The 26,160-nt window shown below is 42.8% G+C and overlaps 1 long non-coding RNA gene across 10 annotated transcripts; it reads left to right on the forward strand.

Moving 5' to 3' along the window:
- Positions 1 to 1,726: 1,726 nt before the first annotated feature.
- On the forward strand, positions 1,727 to 8,383 carry LOC123136860 (uncharacterized). Of its 10 annotated transcripts, none has more exons than XR_006467402.1 (9): positions 1,727 to 3,288; positions 3,562 to 3,682; positions 4,221 to 4,309; positions 5,611 to 5,677; positions 6,090 to 6,208; positions 6,558 to 6,807; positions 6,903 to 6,956; positions 7,592 to 7,650; positions 7,773 to 8,383. It is a non-coding gene; the product is annotated as an uncharacterized lncRNA (long non-coding RNA). The 10 variants fall into 10 exon arrangements; XR_006467398.1 differs by having other exon boundaries at positions 6,919 to 6,956; XR_006467405.1 differs by lacking the exons at positions 7,592 to 7,650; positions 7,773 to 8,383 and having other exon boundaries at positions 1,727 to 2,178; positions 2,954 to 3,036; positions 3,166 to 3,288; positions 6,919 to 7,069.
- Positions 8,384 to 26,160: the final 17,777 nt, after the last annotated feature.

The raw sequence follows: 26,160 nt of genomic DNA on the forward strand, positions 1-26,160 counted from the left end.
ACTGAACCCATCATGTTATTCATCGGCATATAAATTTGTGGGGTTGCCGATGCATGGGAGTTGGGATACATATGTTGCATGTTGCTAAAATTATATGAAGTAAAATCATGGAGATTTTGTTGCATCGGCCCTTACACATAATTAGATGCATGATTGATAAAGCTAGGGATAGCTGATACATTATGCTCATTAGATGATCTAGCAACAACATATGCATTATTTGCATCTACATATGTGAATTGGGTATTCATGTTACCTTTGTAGATTGCAAACCCTAGATGCGATCTCTTCGTAGTAAGAACGGGACGGAGAACGTTCAAAGCTTCGTCCCCAGCGGAGTCGCCAAAAAGTGTGTTCGCACACAAACACGTCACTGTGTACCCTCGACGCCGGGGGTGATGCACCGCAGCTCACGTCGAAGGAGACCCGCCAAAAGCGCGGTACGCAAGACAATCCGACGGGCGCTTTTGTAGACCCGAAACCCCACATGTCCGGAAGGGACCCCGTCAGGGCCCGCGGCAGCTATGGGCTACCCCTAGGTCAACCTGATCACCCCTAGGGCCTCAAGGTTCGCCGCCCTGCAATGAAGAAGAACGAACGAAGAACGAGGAAGAAAAAGAACAAGGGAGAGGGTAAAGTAAAGGTAAAAAGTGTTGATAGATTTGATCGATTGTGTGTTGTTCAATCGGCCGTCACCTCTCATCTATATAAGAGGCGAATGGACTTCCCGTACAAAGAAAAGGACTTTCCTTGTCATCCAAATCATCAAAATCTAGCCAAATTCGGACTTCTCACGACTTCCGGCCCGGATGTCCGGCTCTAGGCCCGGATGATCCGGCCTAGCCCAGTTTTCTGACAGCAGCTTACTGTTTTGGCTCTAAAATCTGCATACGACCTCAGATTTGGACGTTTCTTATATCAAATTCAACCGCCTCGACGAGACGCACAACTTTCATGTTGAACACTTTTCTATTTGAGGCAATCTTGATGGTGTTTAGAGCCGCTTTATAAAGTCTGCAGTAGAAAAACTTGTCCGGACGTCCGACCTCTACCCGGACTGTCCGGCCTCCATCCGGATCATCCGGGACTGGACCCAGATCATCCGTCTTCATCGCCAATCTTCTGTAGTCTTGGTGCTTCAATTATCCGGATGATCCGAACCCCGACCCAGATGATCCGGCCAAACATTGCTGCAGCGCACGATTTTGGCTATAACTTTTGCATACGACCTCATATGGGGATGATGTTTATATCAAAATCGTACGTTTTGATGAGACGAAGAACTCTGCAGTTGTAACTTTTTCCATCCGAGGTCTTATTAATTAGGTTTCATGCCATTCTTTAATCAGGTGTCAACACGGGTGTCTCCGAAATTGTCATATCTTTTGCACTTGAGCTCCTTTTTGGTCCATCTTCATATTTATTTCGATCATCTTGACGAGGGCCATCAAATGGTGACATAAACTCATAATTTTAACCTCATTCCATTATAGACTCAAGTCACTCTTTGCGATCATGCCATTTTTGAGAGTCAACACAAGCATATTTCTCTACGTTTTTCTCCACTCTTATACTCTTATCTTTTTCTCTTTCTATATATATATATATATAGGGCTAGATTATTCTGTTACCGATAACAGAATATTATTCTGTTACCCCTGCTCCACGCGCGACGCGATTTACAGACCGGTAACTAAAACAAAAAAAAAGAGTAAACCACGGGCCTCCCATTCTATCCCTAACCTCCAGTCCCGAGCGTCACCACCCTGATGCCCCATCCACCGGCGCCGCTCCAGCCCCCGCCCATCCTCCGGCGCCGCCCTCGACCCAGTCACCGGCGCGGCCCCCGACCAGCCACCGGCGCCGCCTCGCCCAGGTGCCGGCGCCGTCCCCCGCCCAGCCACCGGCGCCGCCCCCGCCCAGCCACCGGCGCCGCTCCCGACCAGCCACCGGCGCCGCCCCCGCCCAGCCAACGGCGCCGCTCCCAGACTCATCCTCACGGCCCCCGTCGACCTCCTAGTAACCGTGAAGCCAATAGCGGCGGAATATTGCGGCTGGGCGTTCGCCCTTGAACTGCCTCGCGCCTCTGCCTCGAACGGTTGGACTCGCTGTCCCCGAGCTGGCCCCCACCCCAGCCCCTAGCAGGCCTCCACGCAACTTCCCTCGAACATGTGCACGGTGCTGCTCTCCTCTGATTTCTTTCTTCTTTCTCTCTAGCAACAGATGTTGCTGCTTCCTCTGCTGATGCTGCGTGATGTTGAGGTTTTGATTCAGAGAAACTGAACAAAAAGGAGAAGACAGCCATGATTTTTATTGTTGTGGTTTGTTTTATTGCCCTCAATGTGTTTGTTGGAATGCCTACAACAAACGTTCATATTTTTTTTCATGTTTCTCTTTTGTTCTGCTGTACTATTCTATCCATGATCTTTGTACGTGTGGATGTCCAGTATGCACACTTCCCTACTATGTGAAGTACAAAATATGTTGGGGGGGGGGGGGGGGTGAATTCATCATGAATGTTCAAAAAAATAGTTGTCTCCTAATTTTACATGTTGGCTTGTCCTCTTTATAGAAGTTTGAATCGTACACTTGTCAGTTTGTGTGTGTGTTGTTAAAATTCTCTATTACGTTTGACCAAGATACAACAGTTTGGCACATACATCGTTTGCATGCCTATCTCTCCCTTTTGCAAAGTTTTCCTAAGTGACGTTAAGTTCAGTCGCATCTATAGGTGTGGGTGCAGAAAAAACATTTGCATCAGTTCAAAATGAAACACAAAAACAGTACGATGCGTAGTTTGATGTGTGTGTTAAAAACAAAACAGTATGGTTTTGCATTATATTTTGTTCACTAAACAAAAAAAGTTCTATCAGTTCAGCAAATAAAAACCCTCTCCTCCTGTCAATCCCACTTCAACGGCTGCGTAATTCCATTTCCCCTTCTTTCTCTCTAGCCATAACCTCGGCCGCCGGCCACCCCGCTCCTACACCTTGCTGCTTGTTCTCTGTTGGTGGTGCACGCCACTGATGATAGATGGTAGCTACTCTTGATGCACATTTTCACTACTGGCTGTGCGTACGCATTGGTGTGCTGTAGAGTGATGTGAAACACCCAGTTCAATTTCACATTAACTAACTCGTCACACACTCAATTCAATTTCTTCAGTGGCAAAAGAGTGGAACCTGCAGGAGAAGCCACGGGGGGCGAGGACGTCCAACTCGGCGAGATCAACGTCATAGTCGACCCCATGTTTGCTGGCAAGACCACTGTGGTTCTCCACCGGCACCGGTAGGTACTTCACCCTGGTGCCGTCTCTTGCTTACTGATTCATTTCGCCCCTGTTCCTGTCAGTCAGTCAGGGAGTAAGAAGAAAAATGAACACTGAGAAGAGTAGGTATTAAGCCAAGTATATAAAACTAATGTGCTTCAAAGTGTTTGCTTAAATGCATAAACAAAGATTTATTTTAGTTCAGTTCATTATGAGCAGTAGTCCAAGGCCTCATCTCCTCTTTCCTCTGTAGTGACGATCGCATCAGCTTCACCCTTTCCTTTCTGTTGTAGCCCATGGCTAGAGCTTGCCGGCGATGGCAGATGTGGAGCTTCACCACCATTCGCAGCCCCAAACCATGATCCAGTTCTTCGTGAGGCTCTCGAGCTTGTATTTTTTTCCAGTTCATCTAATGTAAGCTATTCAGTACATCTAATTCCCAATCATAAGTACGATTCCCTTTATGTTTTCCATTTTCTTCCTATAACACAAAACATGCACTGTAGGATGAAATGGGAAGATATACTAAAAGAAAATGTGTGGTGGCGCTGTCCATGTTTTCAATTTAAACCACTAGCTTTTTCATACACAAAAAAATCTGCAAATATGTTTGCTAATGTGTGTTTCTAATTAAACCATGCAAGTTTCATTTGATGGCATTCGGCAAAATTGCTACTGTGTTTTTCTAATTGAAATTGCTACTGGATAGATGTGCCTTCTTCGGCGTCACTATGATATCCACCATTGTGCTTATTGATGTGATGTTTTGAACTTTTTTAGTGCTGTAAAAATTGTTTACTTCTAGTTGCTGCTTGATGCCACAGCTGAAATGTGCAAGTTCAATCATTGTCATAGAGCGAGTTCGGAAGTTTGATTTAGTTAAAAAGTAGGAAAAGAAAAATATCAGTGCTAGTGTGGAGAACCTGCAGGTTCTAATAATGTTGTATGCCAGGTTAGGGACAGTCATCCGGGTGCATGGGAGCAACTGCTGATGGAGGACGAGTCAAAGTGTTGTGACTGGCTGCTGCAGATCCTCTGATGGTAATGCCCCTCTACATTTGAATTGACAAAAAAGTTACAGAATTTCATTTCCTTTGTACTTATGAGATCTTCAGTCCACGACGAAAAATTGCAGAGTTCTACTTCGTCAAGATAGGAGTGAGATTTCGATGGGACACAACCAGATTATAATGTTGGACTAGCAAATTTAGCAGATGATGATGTTGTACATCAATTCAGACCAGAAAGACTGTAAGCTAAAAGAAAAAATATACAGGAGTTCAAAGTCGAGAAATAGGGGGATGTTTGTTCGTATGTCTAAAAATAATTGAGTTTATATAGGAGTTCAAATGGATAAAAAATAAATAGTTATATGTTTGAAGTTCATCGACCAAAATTCTAAAAGTTCATCGAGCTCCTCCTACCCCGGCCCTCGCGCGCCTCCAACCCCACCCGCCGCGCGCCTCCGACCCCTAGCCACCGCGCGCCTCCGCCCACCCGGCTCCCTATGCATGGAGTCTGTCCAGCTGATCTGCTCTGGACGTTCAACTTTGGGTCTTTCGGCCGCTCGGCCAGCAGAGCTCGACGAAGAGCACCCTAGTCTCGCTTGTTTCCGGAGTTTGGAGCATCTTCTACATCTGTGTTCTGCTCTCTTCTATTTTCAACTAAATGTGCTGCCATGTGTGTATTTACTCTCAACTCCATAAGAAGATGAATCCCACAAATTCTTACCGGTAAGTGCAAGATTCAGTACTGTCCATTTTTATTTTCTATAAAAGAAGGCCAATTCTTCTTGTTGCTTCACTTATACTAGTATACGGGAGTACTAGAATCCATCCACGGAACAGTCAAGCAACCATGGTTGGATGCCTTCATCGGCCCACCGCGGTGCTTGCCGATGTGATCTTTGTGCACTTTTGATTGTTGTAAAACAATTGCATGCTTCTGGTTGCTGCTTGCTGCCACTGCAGAATTGTGCAAGTGTAAAAAGTTTCATATGGCAAGTTCAAAGAGAGTTGTATGCAAGTTCAGAAATCTGTTTGGAGCATCTTTAGCTGTGTGTGTGTGGGCGCGTGCGCTCATGCCTGTGCGTGCATGCGTGTTACCCTAGTGGTGTATGAGCGGACGCTAGCGGAGCCGAGGAAGTTGCCAGTCTGGTTGAGACATGCGCCATCCCATGTGTGACTGGCAGCCGCTGTCCGCCATCACGCCCGGTGCCCGTTGAAACCCGCTCTGTCCTTCTAGTGCTTCTGGTAGCACAAACATTTAAAAGTTTGAATGGTAGACCTCGGTAAGTTCTGCTGGACAAAACCTCATCTCTCATATTTGTTCCTATTTTGTAGGTTGCAACAAAACTAAGATGCACAAGTTCATATTTTGTATGCTTTTCAGTTCATCTACTTCCCGGTGGTGAGTCCGATTTCCTTTGTGTTTTCATCTTCTTCATATAGCACAAACAAATCCTTGTGGTTCTACTTGAGAATGTGCACCATACTGTTACTTAGTTGATCAATTTTGTAGAAAAGTTCTCTAGGATTTTTTTATAATGCTTTGGGATTTTTGTAGAAAGTTCTCCTGCTCAATAGTACAACTTCTTGTTTTGTGGCCGGTCGCTCAAGGAGATGAGGTTCCTTGCTGCCTGATGGATATTTGACAAAGTAGTTTTCCTCAGTGTTCCTATTTGCAGTATGCAAGTTGTTTGATGTAATGTGCATGAGAAAATCATCTTCTGTATGTGGACTGAATGAAAAGTTGTTCTGCACTTTTGTATTTTGGTGGTTTAAATCAACAAGAGATAAATGTCCATGGTGAAAAATTGCAGAATTTCGAGTCGAACAATTGCAAAAATTCAGAGCAGACAACAGGAGAAGTTCAACGAAAAATCGGACTTGTATAGTAATGAAGGAGGAAGCATCAGTGCCGCCGGGTCTAGGAATTCAGGTAGCTGTCTCCCCCAGCACCCTTCCCCTGGATCCCTAGATAAGTTCAAATATCTTAGAACAGATAGTTCAACTTGTTTCATCGGCATCTAATGCAAATGGCTTGCATTTCGTGCTCCATGGGTGTTTGTTCTTATTCCTGAAAGAAAAAAAAATGTATTGCATTTGATAGTTCATCTGAATATATATCAACAACAGTGCAATGGCAGAAAGAACATCAGTTCAAAATGTATATGCAGGAGGTTTGGGAGCCAAAAGGCTGATATTTTGTTGTGTTTAAATTTTTTGGGTGCATGATTGAGCAAGATATAAATAAAAAATGATGTATGATATATATTCTTTTCTTGTAGGAGGTTCAAAGATTGTCGTGGAGCAAGTTCAAGAGTTTAGCCTGCGTGAGTCGTCCATCATCTTCCCTCATCTAGCATCGGAGTCTCTCCTCCCCCTTGCTGAACACACAGGCCAGGCTGTCTAGCACCTCCTCAGGTGAGGACGGCGACGAGTCACGACACCGCTGCGTCCAGCAGTCCAACACCACCGCCGGAGGCCGTTCACTGTCATGCCTACTTTCGCCCGTGCCTCCTTCCCAGTCATCATGAGGTACACCCTGCTCAAAATCTCTCTTCTCCATCTCCCGACGGTGAAGATCTCCGTGCCTCCTGTTTGAACTGACATTTTATTTTGAATTGAACTAGTGCTGCTTTGTTTCAGACCTGACAGAAGAAGGCAGAACCTCTCTCTCGTACACAGTAATATTGCTCTCTCATCTCTCATGTCGTAGGCAGTAATATTGCTCGTCAGGTCACTGCATGTTTGTTCGTATGTCTAAAAATAATTGAGTTTACATAGGAGTTCAAATGGATAAAAAAATGAATAGTTATATGTTTGAAGTTCATCGACCAAAATTCTAGAAGTTCAAACTGAGAAACATGGTAAGTTCGAACGAAAAATAAATGAGCCCTTCTGACATTTTCACTGAGAAAAAGGTAAGGAGTTTATGTATAACTGTAGCTAGTGCCCCATCGAATCAACATTGCGATGTAGTAAAATAGTTTGTTTACATCTCTCTAGCTGTATGAGAATGAATGTTTTGTTATTATATCTGTTTCATTGCTTGTTCAAGAAAAATCTGTAAGTTTGGTGCGTGTGCTGCTACAAATCTAAACTTCTTGTCCAATAATTCTAGTACTGATGAGCATCGAGTTGATTGAAATTATGTACTCCTAGTTGGTTTCTAAGACCCTTAATGGTCCTTCTATATATAGAAGATGTGCCTGATAGCTATACATGACTTTTGTGTATGACAAATGGTGCGAGGAAATTCTGAATACATGGCACGGTCGCTCTTGGACAGTAAACATTTATATCTTATTTATTAGTGCAGCCAGTCTGTGCTTCTTCAGTTCTAAAATTCCCAGAGCGTCAGTGCAACTACATATCAGGGTATGCTATGTTGATTCTATAATTTTCCGTATGCTTGTATGTACAAAAATATGGTATATTTACTGCTTCATTTTCTTGTGGTGCGAATGTTGTTGATGTACATAATTTGTGCTGACTAGCAGCCTCCCCCACTGCGCCGCCGCCCCGACCACCAGCCTCCCTGGGCATGGTACGCAATCCACTCCTGTGCCACACCGTCCTCGATGCCCCGCCACGCGCCACCAGCCGCCGCCTCCCTCCCACGCACCACCCGCGGCTGCCACGCCAAGGCTTGCGCTCAGCGGCCGTAGAGGGAGCAACGGGGTCGAGGATCTTCATCTCAGCAGTACAACTGCACGCCTCGTCGTTGTTCATTAAAAGTGCTGCTGCTGTACACTCAACACAGGAGCACGCAGGCAGGTGCACGCAGCAATAAGGGAGAAGCGCACATGAAGCAGGCGAGGAGGTGTGTGTGTGCGAGAGATGATACTGAACTTGTATTGCTGCTGTACTTGCGTGTGAATGATTCTTTTTTTCCTGCTCATTCTTGTACCGCCTTCCATGAAAAAACCTGATGACAGAATACTTGATATTTGTGTATTCTATCATCAGTCCATGGAGAAGAAATTCTTTTTTCTTCGGTGTGTATTCTAGCGTGAGTTCTATGTGTATTTTTGTTCTCTTTTCTTCAGTCCACAAGAAGAAAAAAATGTCAGTTCATGAATAGAGAATGTTTGTATTAAACTTAATATTAGTTCGATGTATATTCTAACTTCAGTCCATGAAAAAGACACAGAAAAGTTGGTGTGTGTCAGGAAATATCATTAGTTCATGTTTTAAAATTCTGTAAGTTTAGATATATCACCTAAATAAATAATGATTTGTAGTGAGTTTCTTCAGTGTCAATTCTGATTCAAGTGCCCTGTTCTTCCTAGCCCACATGGCGCTTGTGTTAATTATTATGGACATATGCAGTACAAACATTTGTAAATGGTGCAGTACACGTATTTAAAACTTTAATATATTTACAAAACGGAAATTATCATTCCCAAAAACCTACAAAAAAGCGTCAATTTATATTGATACTTGTTCTAGTCCTTATGTTTCAACAGTGCAATGACAAAAAAACATCAGTTGAACAGCATGGACATGCTAATGCTGTAGTGATCTCGTGCGTGCCCACAAGTTCTAAAATGAAGACAAAAAAATGGAAGCGAAAAAATAAGAAAAATAAGAATCTAAAAAAAGGTCACTTCTATAAGTTCAAGTGCTCATAAAACACAATTAAAAACTTGTGAGTTCGTAAGGTCATGCATTACTAGCATATAAGTTGAAAAATAAAACATAGTTAGTTCGTTCTAAGGAATTCAAAGAAAATTTGAAGAGAAAAAAAATATTTATTACGAGCAAACTTCAGCCAATTCGACTACATTAAACTGTGCAAGTTCGGGTGATGATTCACCATCAGTGCGGGCGAGAAAACAAAATTATCCCCCAAATTTTTTGCTTCTATAAGTTTAAGTGCTCATCTGACATGGTTCAAAAAACCTGGTTGGAGAAGTCCGCCGTTCGTTTCGGGAGTCCCAAAAAATGATGCATTCTTACCGTATTCAAAACTACACCTTAATCATAATAAAATCGAGAAAAATTTCAACATAACAATTCAGTCATTTCAATGGATATAAGCCATTCAAGCTCGGAGACGATGACACCGACAAATTGTATGACAAAAAATGTAAAGGTAAAAAAGCAAAAAAAGTTCAACATCAACAATTCAATCAGTTCAACAGGTATAAGCCACTCAAGCTCGGAGACGATGACATCGACAAATTGTACGATAAAAAATGTAAAGGCAAAAAAAAAAGTCAAAGACTACCGTTAGGTATCAAGGGGGTGGGCGGTCAATCAGTCCAAGGTCTGACTATAGAAAAGTCCAAACTCTTTAGGTGGAATAGTTCGAAGGATAAAAAAACGGTGTTGAAAAAAGATTACTCTAAAAAATAGTTAAACGGACAGGCGCTTTTTAAATCCGCAGGGTGAAAAACTTAGCAATTCCGAATCATCATCCATTCAATCTTTATACGCGAATCAACTCTTATCAAAATGTACATGAGATATTACTGTCGCAGCTAGCTACTGTAGTATCGATTCAGTCATCTACACAAGCTTCAGTTATCTACAATGGCGAAGCGAATCTCCGGGGTGACTGCGGCTGCGGCGATGGCGTCAAGCCGCTCGACGAGCTCCTGCGTCGTGGGCCTCGCCTTGGGGTCCTCGCCGATGCAGGCGCACGCCAACTCCAGCACCCTCGCCGCCTCCTCCCAGTGCCGCCCGGACACAGCGGCATCCACGGCCTCGTGGCCCCGCCCCTCCCGTCGCAGCCGCACCGCCCACGCCGTCACGTCCTACGCGCCAAGCCACGCCGCCATGTCCACGGGACGCCGCCCAGTCACCAGTTCCACCAGCACCACCCCCATGTTGTACACGTCGCCCCGGTACGTCGCCGTCGGCGAGTGCCCATACTCCGGCGAGATGTAACCAGCGTGCCCACCAGGTCCATCGTCACGTGCGTGTCATCCCAGGTCCATCGTCACGTGCCTGTCGTCGCTCCCGCGCGCCAGCCCGAAGTCCCCGAGGCGCGTCTCTATCGCCGTGTTCAGCAGGATGTTGCTCGACTTCACGTCTCGATGCATCACCCGCGCGACACCGCCGTGCCGGTGCGCCAGCCTGCTCGCCATGCCCCGCGTGATCCGCAGCTGCGCCGGCCAGGGCAGGGGGTAGCCGGCGTTCGCGCGCTCGTGGAGCCAGTGGTCCAGACTGTCGTTCTCGGGTAGATGAGGAGGCAGACGTTAGTTCGATCACATAAGGAGGTGGATGATCAGTTCGATAAGATAAAAATGATCAGTACAACCGTCTGAAACCGTCAGTTCAAAAAAGGTAACAGAATAATATTCTGTTATGCGTAACAAAATAGCCCAGTATAGTAACCGTGCGATGGTAAATCTAAAGGTGCAAACCGGACAAAGGCTACTTTGCAACCAATGTTTTCTTTCAACTAGCTACTATGATTTGGTACAGACAAGAAAAGTACAGTAAACAAGTTACGATCAATTTTCCAGGTGAGCTTAAGCAGATATGAAAAAGTACCACCTCTCTTGTGACACCGTGTAGGACCCTGCTGATACGTTGAGGGTGCTGCGGGTGCAATGGCCGTCGGCGGTGCGAAAAAAGACTTTAGACGACAGCCGGATGGGTTGAGGGATAAGTCATGTTGCCATGGACGAGGTGGTCATAGGAGCGGCAATGACAAGGTGGATGACGACACCGATGAAGCGGGAGGACGTGATGAAAGGATCTGGTCTGGCACCGTGGATGAGAGACGTCCATCTCTTGAAGTGGACGACGGGGGTAGGGTAGCGGCTCAGGCAAGGTGCAGGACGGGGTGGCGGACGAAGGAGGCTGGTCGTAGTGAGGAGGTTGTGCGGCGCCGATGATTGTATGAATGGGGAAATGGAGGGGGAGCGGGGATCTCAAACTTTGGGACGCACTTGTCTGAAATGTGGGAAAGTTACGAACTTATCCCCCATTTAAAATTTCGTACATCATGTCGGCTGGGATAGTACGGTAATCTCACATCTCCCCAATATTAGCCTGTAGCGATTTCGAGCAAGGAGAGGGTGTTTTGCCGCCCACGGTAGGCGCCCACGATGTATGAACGTGGCTGACAGGTATGGCGGTTGTGTCACCTCCGAGTGAAGTTACACATCTGCCCCTATTGAAAATGGGGGGAGAGATACATGTCCTTCGGACGAGCATGAATCAAATGTGTTTTGCCGCCCACGTTTGGCGCCCACCGTGTCTGGATGGGCTCAGAGGTGGTCGTGTCACGTCTGACTGAAGTTACTAGTCTACCCCTATCAACAGCAGTGGAAATCGGGTCGATTAGGATGTGGAGTGTCAGCGGTAGACAATAATTTCCATGTCGCACACACTTGCTTTGGGCAAAGGACAAATGATAGTGGGTGTTTTGCCGCTTTATTCCAAATTTGGGAGAATTAGCATTCATGTTTACCCTGGGCCCTGACAACTAAATTCAAATCCAATTTGTATTCGATTACGAATATCCATACATCATTCTATGATTTATTATTTATTTCTTCGAAACCATGACAAAGATTTATTCCACCTTTATATATGATTATGATTTAGAAATGTCGTGATCTTCAAATTCAGTAGGTTGGATACACTTTGAGTCAAACAATTATTTCATCCAATATAATATGCTCACACGAAAAACAGTTCACCTTATGTCAATCATACAAGTACTGAGGATTACCTCTCCTAAAAAATTTAGATCATTACAACACATGGACAACATAGGGGGTCTTACAACATAATCCATTCAGAGACATGACACAACATGAAAGTATAATGATCTAATAATGACAATTTCAACTGGTATATAAAGAAGAACTGGGATTACCTTGGGCTTCAGATAGCAGAAGCAGCAGGACCTCCTCCGTCTTCAAATGCAACATTCTTACTTCCTCCAATTCTTGGGTTACTTGCATAATGCGTGCAACTAATTGCATAATTTCTAGCCTCAAGATCAAGATTACCTCATTCATGGCAGCCACACCATCTCTTTTTGCCTCTAGTAGAGCCTCAAGAACTATAATATCTGTGCTCAAACTGCTCTCCAGCGGTGTTGCCTCTGAACTGCTACCATCAGGGGCGGAGCCAGGATTTGACGATAGGGGGTCGAAGAAGACACAAAACAAAATCGATAATCCTATATGGCAATTCTAGAGTTGTAAATTTTACTCATGCTAGAATACTTGATCAGTAGTTTGTGTATCAGCTATGTTGTTCTAAGGGTGAAATTTAAAACTCAGATGATAAAATCAGCGCAAACCTAATTTAAAGTTCCTATTATTGACAATAAAACAGAAAATTGCTACCCGTAACTAATTTCATCTCAAACAAAAAAGTTTCTACTCTTTTGGAGCCAGATGTGGATTAGTTCATCGGTTTTATTCTACAGTATAAATCAACGAAGGAATCAAAGGAGACTCACCGCAGGATTATTCTACCGTCGGCATCGTTGTGGATCAGTTGTACAGATGCCATCATTGAACTTCCAGGCCTCGTGCGTCGGCGCCGAAACTAACATAGGGGATGCCCTCGATCGTCGTCAGATTCGTATTTTTATTGTTTTCCCTAGCGTGGGCTGACCAACAAGTACATATGGGCTTCAACTAGGAAAGCTCCCCTAGCGTAGGCTGACCAACAAGAACATATGGGCTTCTACTAGGAAAGCTCCTGGGCTTTAAGACTTGAGCCTGCTGTTAGGGGGGGGCCTAATTAGCGCTAAATCTGTTTGACGTAGCCTAATTTACTTGGCATAGATCGTGGTACTTTCCATACGATGCGTCCGTTGGGGGGGGGGGCGTGGCCCCCGCTCATCCCCCTAGCTCTGCCCCTGGCTACCATCTGGTAACATGGATAGCACACTGCTTCCACAAATATATTCTGGGGTTGTAGATTGTGTCCTAGTGTGAACGACATCCTAAAAGGTTTCCGCTGGACATAAGTAAGAGATATTTATCGCATGATCCAGGCAGTAAGCTTACATGGTAAACAACAGACGAATTATTGCTGAGCATGGCAAGCTATATTTAAAAACGAAGCAGCATCAGCCAGAAAGAAATGAAAATGGTAAGATGAAACTAGGGATGTAAGTGGAAAATAAACGGCATCTGCCAGTCCCATCTAGTTACTTTTTGCTAGCTCCCTAGTTCATTTTCCTAAAAAAACTCTTTGAACTATCATACCACTAGTGGACTTTAATTGGGATTAAACAGGACCCTGTTGACATCCCTAGTTGAAAGGGTGTGTACCACCACTATATTTAAGTTGCCAAGGCATCTAAGCAGTTGAAATAATATGAAAAAGCACTTAACAGTGTGTCCTCATATAAACTACGAAGACAGTCTTGTGGTAAAGTTCATAGGAAAAGTTAAGGAGTCAAATGAACTAGGCATGCATTTCTTTACGATAGTACAAGAGGTACGGCTGACATATTTGCCAACTCAGGTATAGCCTAACAAGTAACAAACAAGCATTCGAATCAAGCAATACAGCAAAGCAGACAACTAAACTATTTGTAATTCTGTAGGATTACAGGTTGAGGGCACAAGCCAAGAGAGCAGCCCACACGCATTACATTTCACATGTACTAAAACACACTGGCTTACCATATGTTGCTGTGAAGCCTCGCTGCTGCTGCAATGTTCTTTGAAGATATTCACTCTATTTTTATGCTTATTCGAGGTGCCAGCCCCAAAAGAACAAATATTTTGCTTGATGGGGCTGGCAACTCCATAATTAATAGAAGCATCAAATTAGTCATGCAACTTGGGAGGATCAAGAACGCACAAAAAAGTAATGAACAAAGGCTTGGAGTAGTGATGTAATAGCTAGCATCAGAAAATGTAGGATAAAACAAACAAAAAGCAGCGGAACCACATGCTAGTTTGCTGATGTGTAATTAAGCATAAAGAACATGAAGCAATCTGATGGAACCAACATGTGGCGTTAGAACAACATCATTATCATAAATATAGCATGCAAGAAGTAAATTAGTAGGAAGTGATATCTAGTAAGTACAGTAATACTTAGAACAAAACTAAAGCATTGTAACTATATGTGCACTGGTTTGTAATGTAGCACATGTAAACGTAGGTGCAAGCGGAATAACGCGTCTCATAAAAAATTGAATGATGCCCTGAAGAAATTCAAAGGTGCGGTGCTTATGCTAAGAAAGTGAACGTAGGCACTAGCCGTTGGATAATACACTGGTATAGCAAGGTGCTATACAAGCAGTTTTTAACCCCTTTCCGCGACGGCATTCGAACCGTCGCTAAGTGATTGTCGGTGATAGGGGGTCCTTCCCACGCGACCCAGAAACCATCGGGGATATGCCCTCCTGGCACACACGCTCGGCAAAATGAGGTCATCTGCGACCGGCAAGCGAGCAAATACGGTTATACGTATAGTAGTGCTAAAAAAATACAATTATAAAGGCGGAATCGTTTCTGGTCGTAAGTACATCCCACATAGTCAGTCCCTGCTAAACATTTCCGTTCGTATATACATCCCACACAGTCACTCCAAGGAAAACGTTTTCGTTCATAGGTACATCACACACAATTTTCCCCGTTAAATCGTTTGTGATAGCGTTGCCATCGCACACAATATTAACAATTTTATCGCTTGCGTTATTGAATGCATCACACAGGATGCATAGAAGAAACTATGTGGCAAAGGCTGTCCATCACACACAGTTTTTATATGGTAAACATTTGTGCAACGTGGCCTAACGCAAACAATTTTGAAGAGAATATCGTGTGTGATTGTTCATACATCCAAAACGGTTTATTCCTAAAAACTGTGTGCATTGCCTTAGGTCATTGCCCACGGTATTTTCTCAATAACCATTTGCAATAGCAAAAACCAATTAGCAGACTAATTGCCCTATTATTAATAATCCATTTATTAATCTAATTGACATTCATATTAAACACATAATATATTTAATTCCCATATTAAGGAAGCAGGATTTCATAATTTAAACACATCAGACTACAACATGATATAGCTTCAGCACTCAGCTACCCCATTTCACAACTGCACCAGCACCAAGTTTCACATGCAACATCTAGAACCTTTCGAAATTAGCATCATAGATGGTACATAGACAGATGCATCGCATCAGGAAAACTGGTGAAGTAGAAGGCGAATATAGAGTCTTCATTGATGTTGAAGGTCTTTGCAACTTTAGGCCAGTGCCTGTGGATGATTGACCATCCATCCTTCATCCTGTTCAGGAACACTTCAAAATTAAACCGTGGGTGTTGTATGAAAACCTTCCTTGCCTCTTGACCATAAAGGTGGTTTGAGAGGTAATCATCAGTGAACTGCTTTGGGAAGGCCTAAAAATAAGGATGTGCATAAATATCTTCTCTATATCGGAGATGGGGCAAAGGAATAAAAATGCAAGGTATAATAGTTAGTGTCATCTTGTAGTGAACTGATGTCTTCTTCATTGTGCAGACAAAGATCTTGTTGTTTTTTGTCGCTAATTTTTTATTCTAACAATCATTCTGAGTTTCTTGACTTGAGTGATATTCGTGGACAACTCATTCCCCCATACGCAAAACGGGTCAAACAGTGGGTCAAAACCTCTGATAACAGGACCTACATGTGCAAGACCAAATAGTTAAAAACCTAAATATTAGAATGGTTCCTGCAATTGCACAATAATGTTCTATTAGACAACGGACCATGCACGTACTAACCTCGATTGTAAACCTTAGTGCTTCCCATTATTTCCCTACAACACATATTTCTACTCCTAATGGACGACTTGGTTGAATAGTCTCCCCCCATTTTTGTCTGGCTTTTCTCGTCTGGTTTTTTTCGTCTCCCTTCCCACCACACAGCTTCCTCTTGCACATAGCAAAAAATAACAAGGAACCGAGCCCCGTCCCACGAAACAAAATCAGAGGAACGAGCCCCCCTTGACTCCTCTCTCGATCTATTTCCAGGGTGTGAACGCCGTCGCCGCTGCAGAATCCGCCGCCGTCGCCGCAGCCACCTCCTCCGCCCCCGGCATCAACGCAGCCTCCAAGACCTCCACGGCCATTGTCGTCTTCCGCACGACCACGCCATGGCACCCAAATGAGGATCCTGGTGTGTCGTCCTTGTCGCACCCAAATTAGGCTCCTGGTGTGTGCTCACCGCCGCACCCTAATTTGATTTTGACTGGAGTCTAGGACGTCAGCGCCGCCAGGTACATACATCTGGTTGTTCATCTTTATTCCTCCGAACGAGCAACGACCTATGCGTTTCTGATTCTAGATTTGTCCAATAATTTGCCTGATTGTTTCTCCTCTCTGATCTCTATAGTTTACCAATCAGGTCGTTAGCACTGCCGTCCAGGTGATAATAAACGCCGTCCACCACAACAAGAGGCGAGAGCCAGATTCCAGATAAGGTATGCCCTAGCAGGTTTTGTCATAATATTTGATTTTGATTTTTAACTGGATCTTATATTATCATAGCTTTGTGCTAATTTCAAAAATAATTGTCCTTTTCAATTTTAGTACCGTCATGCCATCTCGAAAGTATGCATTGAGAAGAAATTGTTGGATGAGATAGATAGTTACTATCATTAGTAATTTGCATCTTGGAACGTTAGTAGAAATTTTTGAGGTAATATATGAATATATTATTTGATATGCTTAATGATTTTGGATGCCCTTATTTTTTGGCCTCAAAATTTATATCTACATAGATTGATTATTATTTAGACCTTTATACTAAAGGCCTTGGATTTTAGTTTCGCCCCGGGCCCCTAAAATCGCAGGACCAGCCCTGCCGGCAACACTTGATTCTTTTTTATCTGCAACCAAGTATCTACTTTAAAGTTATATAGATCAGCTTTTGTCGATAAAGCTGATTTTCTTGATCCTATAATCCTTGTTCTGTCAAGCCAAACATGTCATTTTATTTAAGTTTGCATGATTGTATATTTGATTTGTCATTTTCTAAAGTTCTATGAACACTTCTGTTTTTCTGTCGAGCACTAAGACAGAGAAAACTGTGATCTTATTTTAACAGGGAGCAAACTGCGTAGCAAGATCAATAATGAATAGTTCAAGTCATGTGGTACAAGTTACAATGAGCAGGAGGTACTCAAGTAAGTTGATGATAAGTATATTCTTCGAACATTTACTGCAATAAGGTCTCGGAAAGGGCATTTGCCTCGTGATTGTCTTTAGTGCGCTGTTGGTATTCAGTATGTTCCATCTGAACCATCTCTATTCTTGCAAGCTTTCGATTTTTAATATATTCAAATAATTTGTATTTAAAAATTATGGGTTATTAGATCCGTTTTAATTTGCATTTATATTCTTGCAAGTATTCGGTATTTGCATTCTTTCGTGCATGCTTTAATTTCTAGATCTGTTTGTTTCGGCAGCATTGTTACTTTGTTGTTTCTTCTGCTACAAGGCCCATGGTTATGGTAAACCATCCTATTTTAAGCATTCTACCAAACCTACTTAAACAAACGTGTGCCTTTTTGCCCACATCTTCATGCTATTCACATGCCCAAGTTCCTTTACATGATGCATGTTGCCTTGCATATATGTTTGGTCAAAAAGCATACGGTTTATTCACCACAATAGGTAACACACAGGCCATATGAGTCCTCTGCTTATGGATCTATACTTGTGTTTCGTATATGCTAACCATACATTCTGTTGCTCTTGCCAAAATCTCGTGTTAATTATTGAGTGATGGGAACAGTTCATGACCTAACTAAAACCTGTGATCCAACACCTCATCACACTTTTGGTCAGACGTACATATCAGGCCAACGACACATTTTAGTGATTGAAAACTATGAGCTGAGAATAAATAGGAGCTCTGTTTGGTTCAGATATTTTCATACAGAATTTGATGTACTTGTCATGGATATCTTCTTACACATGAGTTTATGTGATAATAAGTTTCTGCCTTTGAGTTAATGCATAGTATATGACCGTCAATCTCCAGTTTGAGGAAGATTTTGGAGCAGCAACATACAAGTAGAGCTAAAGATTGGTCCAGTCACTTCATTTATTTTCTGAAAAGGAATTGATGAATGAGAGTATATTTGAGAGATCCATCTATGCTACGTTTAATGCTGATTTGATAATTTTGTGCATGTCTCGTGCAGGCATGCAGCACCTTATTCGACCTCCATTCGCCAATCTGTAACGCCTACGCCCGTGGTGCTGGGTCACACTCTGCTGCAGCCATGCACGCCGCCGCTACCAGACGACACCCCCATCGAGTAATACACCCCAGCTGAGATTTTCTATATCAACTCTGCCAAGGCGCAGTCATTGGAAGAGATTCAGGTAAGATTATCCTTATTTTCTACATCGAATTTTGCATGTTCATCTGCCTAATCTTTGATACTACATTTCTTAGCTAATGTCCTCCTTGCCTGTACCATGTTCATATGATTAACAAAGGCTTGGCCATCTTAATATAGTAGTCAGTGAGGTGGATATATATACTACTCCCTCCATTCCTAAATATAAGTCTTTTTAGAGATTCCAATATGGACTATAGAGTGAATCTACACTGTAAAGAATGTCTATATGCATCCATATGTAGTCCATATTGAAATCTCTAAATGGACTTATATTTAGAAACGAAGGGAGTACTTCAGTTTGCATGAGAGAATAATCGCTTATCTGTGTGCCTCGATATTATAGTAGGATTGCTTGGATTATTTCTGTAGTACTTTGTCCGAAAATGTTGTGGTAAAGCTGCTGCCTTGTGACCATGAGGTCACGGGTTAAAGTCCTGGAAACAGCCTCTTACAGAAATGTAGGGAAAGGCTGCGTACTATAGACCCAAAGTGGTCGGACCCTTCCCCAACCCTGCGCAAGCGGGAGCTACATGCACCGGGCTGCCCTTTTTTGTCCGAAAATGTTGTTCTAATCCCTAGCTCACTTGAACCTGGGTGAACAGTAAAATAATTTAAAAATCTGATTTTTTTTTACTGTGAAACATTGACAAATGTTAACAAACATTGATAGTTAAAAAATGTTTGGTTAATCAAGTAAGATGGAGCAGCTGCAGAAAAATGCAAGGGCTAATCTCATGCCCTATGTCCTAAGCCTTTCTTCGATAGTGCTCGACATTACATTTGGAGAGTTTGCAATATGACTTGCTAAGAATTTTAAAAGTCATCCAAGTGTATGAAATCCTAAAGATGTATGTTAGATATATGATTAGTGTTAAACTACTAGACTATATCCGCCCTGCAGAAATTACTTTGCATTTTTATTTCTCCTTTATTTTATGTTCTGATGCTGATATTGCAGGGTTTAGCGACTACTTCAACATTGTAGGAAGAAGTTCTTGTGGTCTAGAATTGGAAGCACTAGAGATGATAGCCGTGCGTTGCAGCGGGAATTGTATGCAGTAATTTCTATGATTTGTCAGTAAGAAACTTCAGTATTCTGATTAGCAATATATGAGAATTGAAACTCAAGCACATAATTGTAGAAAATTTATGCATGTTAAGGTGGGTCTTTTCGTATGCATAGTGGCATAGTTGCATATCCAGAGATTTAGATTTAGCGAGGCATGCATGGTGACATGACGAGTTGGCATGGTTGCATGTAGAGATAATTGAGATAGTGGGGACAAACTATTTATGTATATATATGATTAGTAAAAATAGTTATGTAGTCAAAACAACTCATAGAAGTTTCTGGTTTTTTTAATGTACTCTTCTTACATAACTTAAGTTTTTAGTCCAAATGCACGAGCACAGAATGCTAGCTTCCTAATGCATGTGAGAAGATATGTAGGAGAGTATACTGATGTATGTTTTGAGGGAAGGAGAGTATATAATTTAATCACAAGGCACAAACTCATTTTACTTTTACTATGACATATGCTTATGCTCGATTTTTTGTAGCCCATTGAGCAAGCATGATAAGAATTTAGGTAAATTTTTTTGAATGTTTATATGTCAGACATGCCTCTTTTCAGTTTTTCTGTCAGGAAGTAAGCAAGTGACTTATTTCGAGTTAATCTCAGAATGTCTCTTCTTATCAGTTTCAAGTTAGTGAGTCATTGTTGCTTCTGAAAATTCAAGAGTGTTAACTAGTGTATCATTAATTGATCATTCAATTTTAATTTTAATGCAATGTCATGAGACTACAGTTCACAAGTTCAACCCCTCCCATGAGGTAATTCTCTTTCTTTGACCACAAATCACAAAATCCATTACTTGATGTAGCGATACATACATTGTTTTTGTATTCAAACCAGTATCTTGAGCTGATGGTTTAAATCCTCTTGTAATTTGCAAACAATGAACTTTGACATATGAATTTACTTATTTTGGTTCAGTTCAGGTACCTGCCAACATCGAAGTAAAGAGTAATCGCCCATCGTTGCACAATGGTGTTTGTAGCCTAGGTGTCGAACATAACATATCGACTTAATTCTTTGGTTTTTTAGACTTGGTGAAGAGGCTGCCTCTAGCCTAGCCGTTAGACATGATGCATCCAACCATTTGCGAGATAGCTATAGTTCTGAGTGAACCGGATTAGGTTATCTCGTTTGATTCCAGCAAATCTCCTATGCATTTGTGTACTAACAAAACCGAAGGCTAATACATACAAGATGTGCAAGATGGTGCAACTAGCAATGGGAGATATCATAATAATGAAAGAATTCCCAAGGTTGGCATGAAGTTCTTTTTTTCTTAAGAGGAGGCTTATTCCTTTCATCCTGGGTTTTCTGCGTTTTGTAGACGAACAACTTTTCACTTTCTATGTATGTTAGTTAAAATAATTATCAAATTCTCTCAAAATATGTGCTAATTGGTGGAGAAACAATTGTACTCAAAATATGTGCCAAGATGCACATCTTTTATGAATCACCATGTTATGTTAGTGAGATTTGTGTATGTCCAGTTTATATTGTCACTTAGTTGTTAACTGACTTGAATGATTTAAAAACATCAGGTATATCTTATTTTGTATGTGATAATTATCCGGATCATTGTTCTCTATGAACACATTGTTCTGTTAGATTTTTTATCGACTTACATTGCAAGTTAAGTGGATTTCAATTACTTGTCCATTGTTATGGGCTATCATTTCTATACACGAAAAATCTTGCATGCACTATATTTATATATGCAACCGATAAAAAATATATCCATGACCCATGGCAATGCATGGGCGTTGTACAAGTAACGTAGTTAGTTATCAGGTTAAGTAAGGGTTCGCATGCTATTAGTAAAATATGTTGATGAAAAATAAGCACATTGCAGATTTATCAGATTAATTCAAGCCACATGGAAAACCCATTTATCCAAACCAAGCATGATTAAGAACTAGGAAATATAGCACTTGTATATGTTTCTCATGTCTTAAGTGCAACCAAATTCGATTCATTCCTCACATGCACAACAATACAAAATTCTACCCACGACAATTGGACATCTCATTGCAGAATTGAACCAAGCAGTTAACTAAACACCACAACAAATGAACCATACATTAACTGAGCACCACATTGCACAATATAACATACTCCTAATAGAAGATCAGACAGTTATCCAAACCAAGCATGCTTAACAACTTGGAAATATAACAATTGTATTTGTTTCTCATGGATTTAGTACAACCAAGTTCGATTTACTTCTCACATGGTATAAAATAATAGAATGCACCCACAACTATTGAACATCACATTGCAGCATTGACCCAAACAGTCAACTAAACACCACAACACAAATGAACCAAACGTTAACTGAGCACCACATTGCACAATTTATAACCAAACCAAGCATGCTTTACAACTTGAAAATATACTAATTGTATTCATTTCTCATGTATTTTGTAAAGATAAATTCAATTTATTTCTCACATGGAAGACAATACAAAATTGCAGCCTAAAGAATTGAACATCACATTTGCAGAATTGAACCAAACAGTTAACTGAAGACGACAACTAATTAGGCCAAACAATTAATAACTAAGCACCACACTGCACGACATATAGAACATATACACATGAGAAATAGATTGCATGGTAAAATTAGATAGCACAATTCACTAGAATTTGTTAAGGAAAGGCAGGAGCAGCACACACAACGGGTAAACCGAACATGCTCAACCGGCATAACTAGCAAATAGCAAGGTGCTCCTCCAAGATCTGGGGGTCCGCATGAATGGTAGCCATCACGACCTCATCCGCGCATGCGTCCGCGATTTTCTTTTCCGCTGCCAAATGCTCCTTGAGCTCCTAGCTATACTGCGTGCACCATGCTTAGGGCGGCACTTATTTGGTGGAGGGGTTAGTGATTTGGGTGGAAGGTGCCGCGCCGGCGGTCGAGGCATGTGGGATGTGGAAGGAGGAGGAGGATGGGGGTGGGTGTGGATTACCTGCCTGGATAGACGAGGTCGATCAGCGTGAAGGAGGGTCGCCAGCGAGGGGGGCGGCGCTGCAAGCAAGGAGTGAAGGTTTCAACTTGGAAAGGAAGACAGAAACAGGGGAAATGTGGCTTTTGGTAAGGGGGAGGGGGCGGGGAGGTAGATATTTTCGCGGAAGCCAAATTTTTTGAATCGTTTCAGCAAAAAAAACTAGCGCGCGGTGTCATCAGACATGGTCCCTTACTCAGAACTATGCACGATATGTGAACATCACAAACGATTCAGATAGCTTAACCTATGTGTGATGAGTTTGAACGTCAAAAATTTTGGTTCTAGTTTCCCTGCTTACAGTGGTCATCCACGTCATTGCATAATTTGGGTACACAAAGGAGACTGCAGTAGTAGACTACATCACACCCACACTTCTTAATCGAGCAAGTTCAACAATTAAACAGAGCTAGCTGGCCTAAACATTACTCTAACAAATTAAAGACCGACACTCTTAATTAAACAAAACAAAGTGTACTACTACGGCTAGTGCTCGTCGATCTTCGCCGCCTCCTCCATGTCCAGATCGCGCCCAACGGTCTCTTGGGGAACGGGCTCCATGGCATGCATCACACCATACTCGACAAGCACCTTGCCATCCGCGTCCGCCACCTCTTTAGAAAAGGCCACCATGGGCTGGGCGTGGGCGGCCGCTATCTAGGCTTGGACGGGCTCCATCGTCGCAAGGTATGTGGCGAAGGAATGGAGGGCCACTCGAACGCTCTCGGTGATTGCCAACTCTTCGGCCGTGGGTTGCCGATCATTGTCAGAGAAGCTTCATTTGATTTGTGCGGTTACCGCCATGAGCTAGGCATGGGCGGCTTCCACATGGTCGTGGGCGGCCTCCATCAAGGCTAAGGCCACCCCTGTGGAACGGATAGCTGCTGTGCCGCTCTCGCCAGTTGCTATCCCCGAGGCAGATGTTGCTGCCGCCACCTGAGAAGCAACAACAACCGTTTGGGCTGCCTTGGTCACCCGGTCGTAGATTGCGGCTGCACTCATGCACCTTGTTAGCAGGCGCATGGCGGCTGCGGCCGCGCTCTCGCCGGAGTGGGCCGCCGAAGTTGCCCTCACGACGCGGGTCCATGTCCCCATCTTTCACCGACGATGATTGAATAGTGAAATGATATTTGAGGAGCGAGCTAGTGTGCTTGACACGCGGGCTGTGGACTATAGCCGACGCACCTTCTCGCGTAAGCCATAGGCGTACTATACACCGACGGTGCTCGAGGATATTTTGTACTGCATCTCACACGGTTGGTGATAATAAACTGTGTGGGATCTACTTAATTTTTCATCTTGATTTGAATTACATAACGGGTCACAAGCTTCCTTATGATTTTTCCGGGGGAAAAGACACCATATAGCAGAAGATGTGCATCAGGGGCCTGCCAGGTGGCCCATGACGCAGGGGGCGCGCTGAGGAGAATTACTGTCAATTGTTGATATGTCTCCAACGTATCTATAATTTATGAAGCATTCATGCTATTTTATTATCTGTTTTGAATGATTACGGGCTTTATTATACACTTTTATATTACTTTTGGGACTAACCTATTAACCGGAGGCCCAGCCCATATTGCTGTTTTATTGCCTGTTTCAGTATTTTGAAGAAAAGGAATATCAAACGGAGTCCAAACGGAATGAAACCTTCGACTGCGTGATTTTTGGGAAGATTATGACCCAGGAGACTTGGAGATGAAGTAAAGGGAGCATCGAGGAAGCCACGAGACAGGGGGCGCGCCCTACCCTCTCATGGGCCCCTCGAGGCTCCCCCGACCGACTTCTTTTGCCTATATAAGTCGGCGTACCCGAAAACCATCAAATAACGATGATAGATCGGGAGTTCCGCCGCCGCAAGCCTCTGTAGCCACCAAAAACCTCTCGGGAGCCCATTCCAGCACCCTGCCGGAGGGGGAACCCATCACCGGTGGCCATCTTCATCATCCCGGCGCTATCCATGACGAGCAGGGAATAGTTGACCCTCGGGGCTGAGGGTACGTACCGGTAGCTATGTGTTTGATCTCTCTCTCTCTCTCTCGTGTTCTCCCTATGGCATGATCTTGATGTATCGCGAGCTTCGCTATTATAGTTGGATCTTATGATGTTTCTCCCCCTCTACTCTCTTGTGATGAATTGAGTTTTCCTCTTGAAGTTATCTTATCGGATTGAGTCTTTAATGACTTGAGAACACTTGATGTATGTCTTGCCGTGCTTATCTGTGGTGACAATGGGATATCATGTGCCACTTGATGTATGTTTTGGTGACCAACTTGCGGGTTCCGCCCATGAACCTATGCATAGGGGTTGGCACACATTTTCGTCTTGACTCTCCGGTAGAAACTTCGGGGCACTCTTTGAAGTACTTTTGTGTTGGTTGAATAGATGAATCTAAGATTGTGTGATGCATATCGTATAATCATGCCCACGGATACTTGAGGTGACAATGGAGTATCTAGGAGACATTAGGGTTTTGGTTTATTTGTGTCTTAAGGTGTTATTCTAGTACGAACTCTTGAATAGATTGATCCGAAAGAATAACTTTGAGGTGGTTTTGTACCCTACCATAATCTCTTCGTTTGTTCTCCGCTATTAGTGGCTTTGGAGTGACTCTTTGTTCCATGTTGAGGGATTGTTATATGATCTATCTAGGTTATTATTGTTGAGAGAACTTGCACTAGTGAAAGTATGAACCCTAGGCCTTGTTTCTTATCATTGCAATACCGTTTGTGCTCACTTTTATAATTAGTTACCTTGCTGTTTTTATATTTTCAGATTACAAATACCTATATCTACCATCCATATTGCACTTGTATCACCATCTCTTCGCCAAACTAGTGCACCTATACAATTTACCATTGTATTGGGTGTGTTGGGGACACAAGAGACTCTTTGTTATTTGGTTGCAGGGTTGCTTGAGAGAGACCATCTTCATCCTACGCCTCCCACGGATTGATAAACCTTAGGTCATCCACTTGAGGGAAATTTGCTACTGTCCTACAAACCTGTGCACTTGCAGGCCCAACAACGTCTACAAGAAGAAGGTTGTGTAGTAGACATCAATTGTTACTATGGAAAATAATCCTTTGAGGGGCTTGTTCGGGGTATCTTCACCCCGACCAGAAGAGCAAAGAGTTGATCTTCAACCTACTGAACCTACTGAAAATGTTTACTTTGAAATTCCTTCGGGTATGATAGAGAAACTGGTAGCTAATCCTTTTAGAGGAGATGGAACATTACATCCCGATATGCACCTAATCTACGTGGATGAAGTTTGTGGATTATTTAAGCTTGTAGGTATGCCCAAGGATGTTATCAAGAAGAAGGTCTTCCCTTTATCTTTGAAGGGAAAGGCATTGACATGGTTTAGGCTATGTGATGATATTGGATCATGGAACTACAACCGATTGAAATTGGAATTTCATCAGAAGTTTTATCCTATGCATCTGGTTCACCGTGA

This window comes from Triticum aestivum, chromosome 6B (assembly GCF_018294505.1).
Source record: "Triticum aestivum cultivar Chinese Spring chromosome 6B, IWGSC CS RefSeq v2.1, whole genome shotgun sequence".
Classification (NCBI taxonomy): domain Eukaryota; kingdom Viridiplantae; phylum Streptophyta; class Magnoliopsida; order Poales; family Poaceae; genus Triticum; species Triticum aestivum.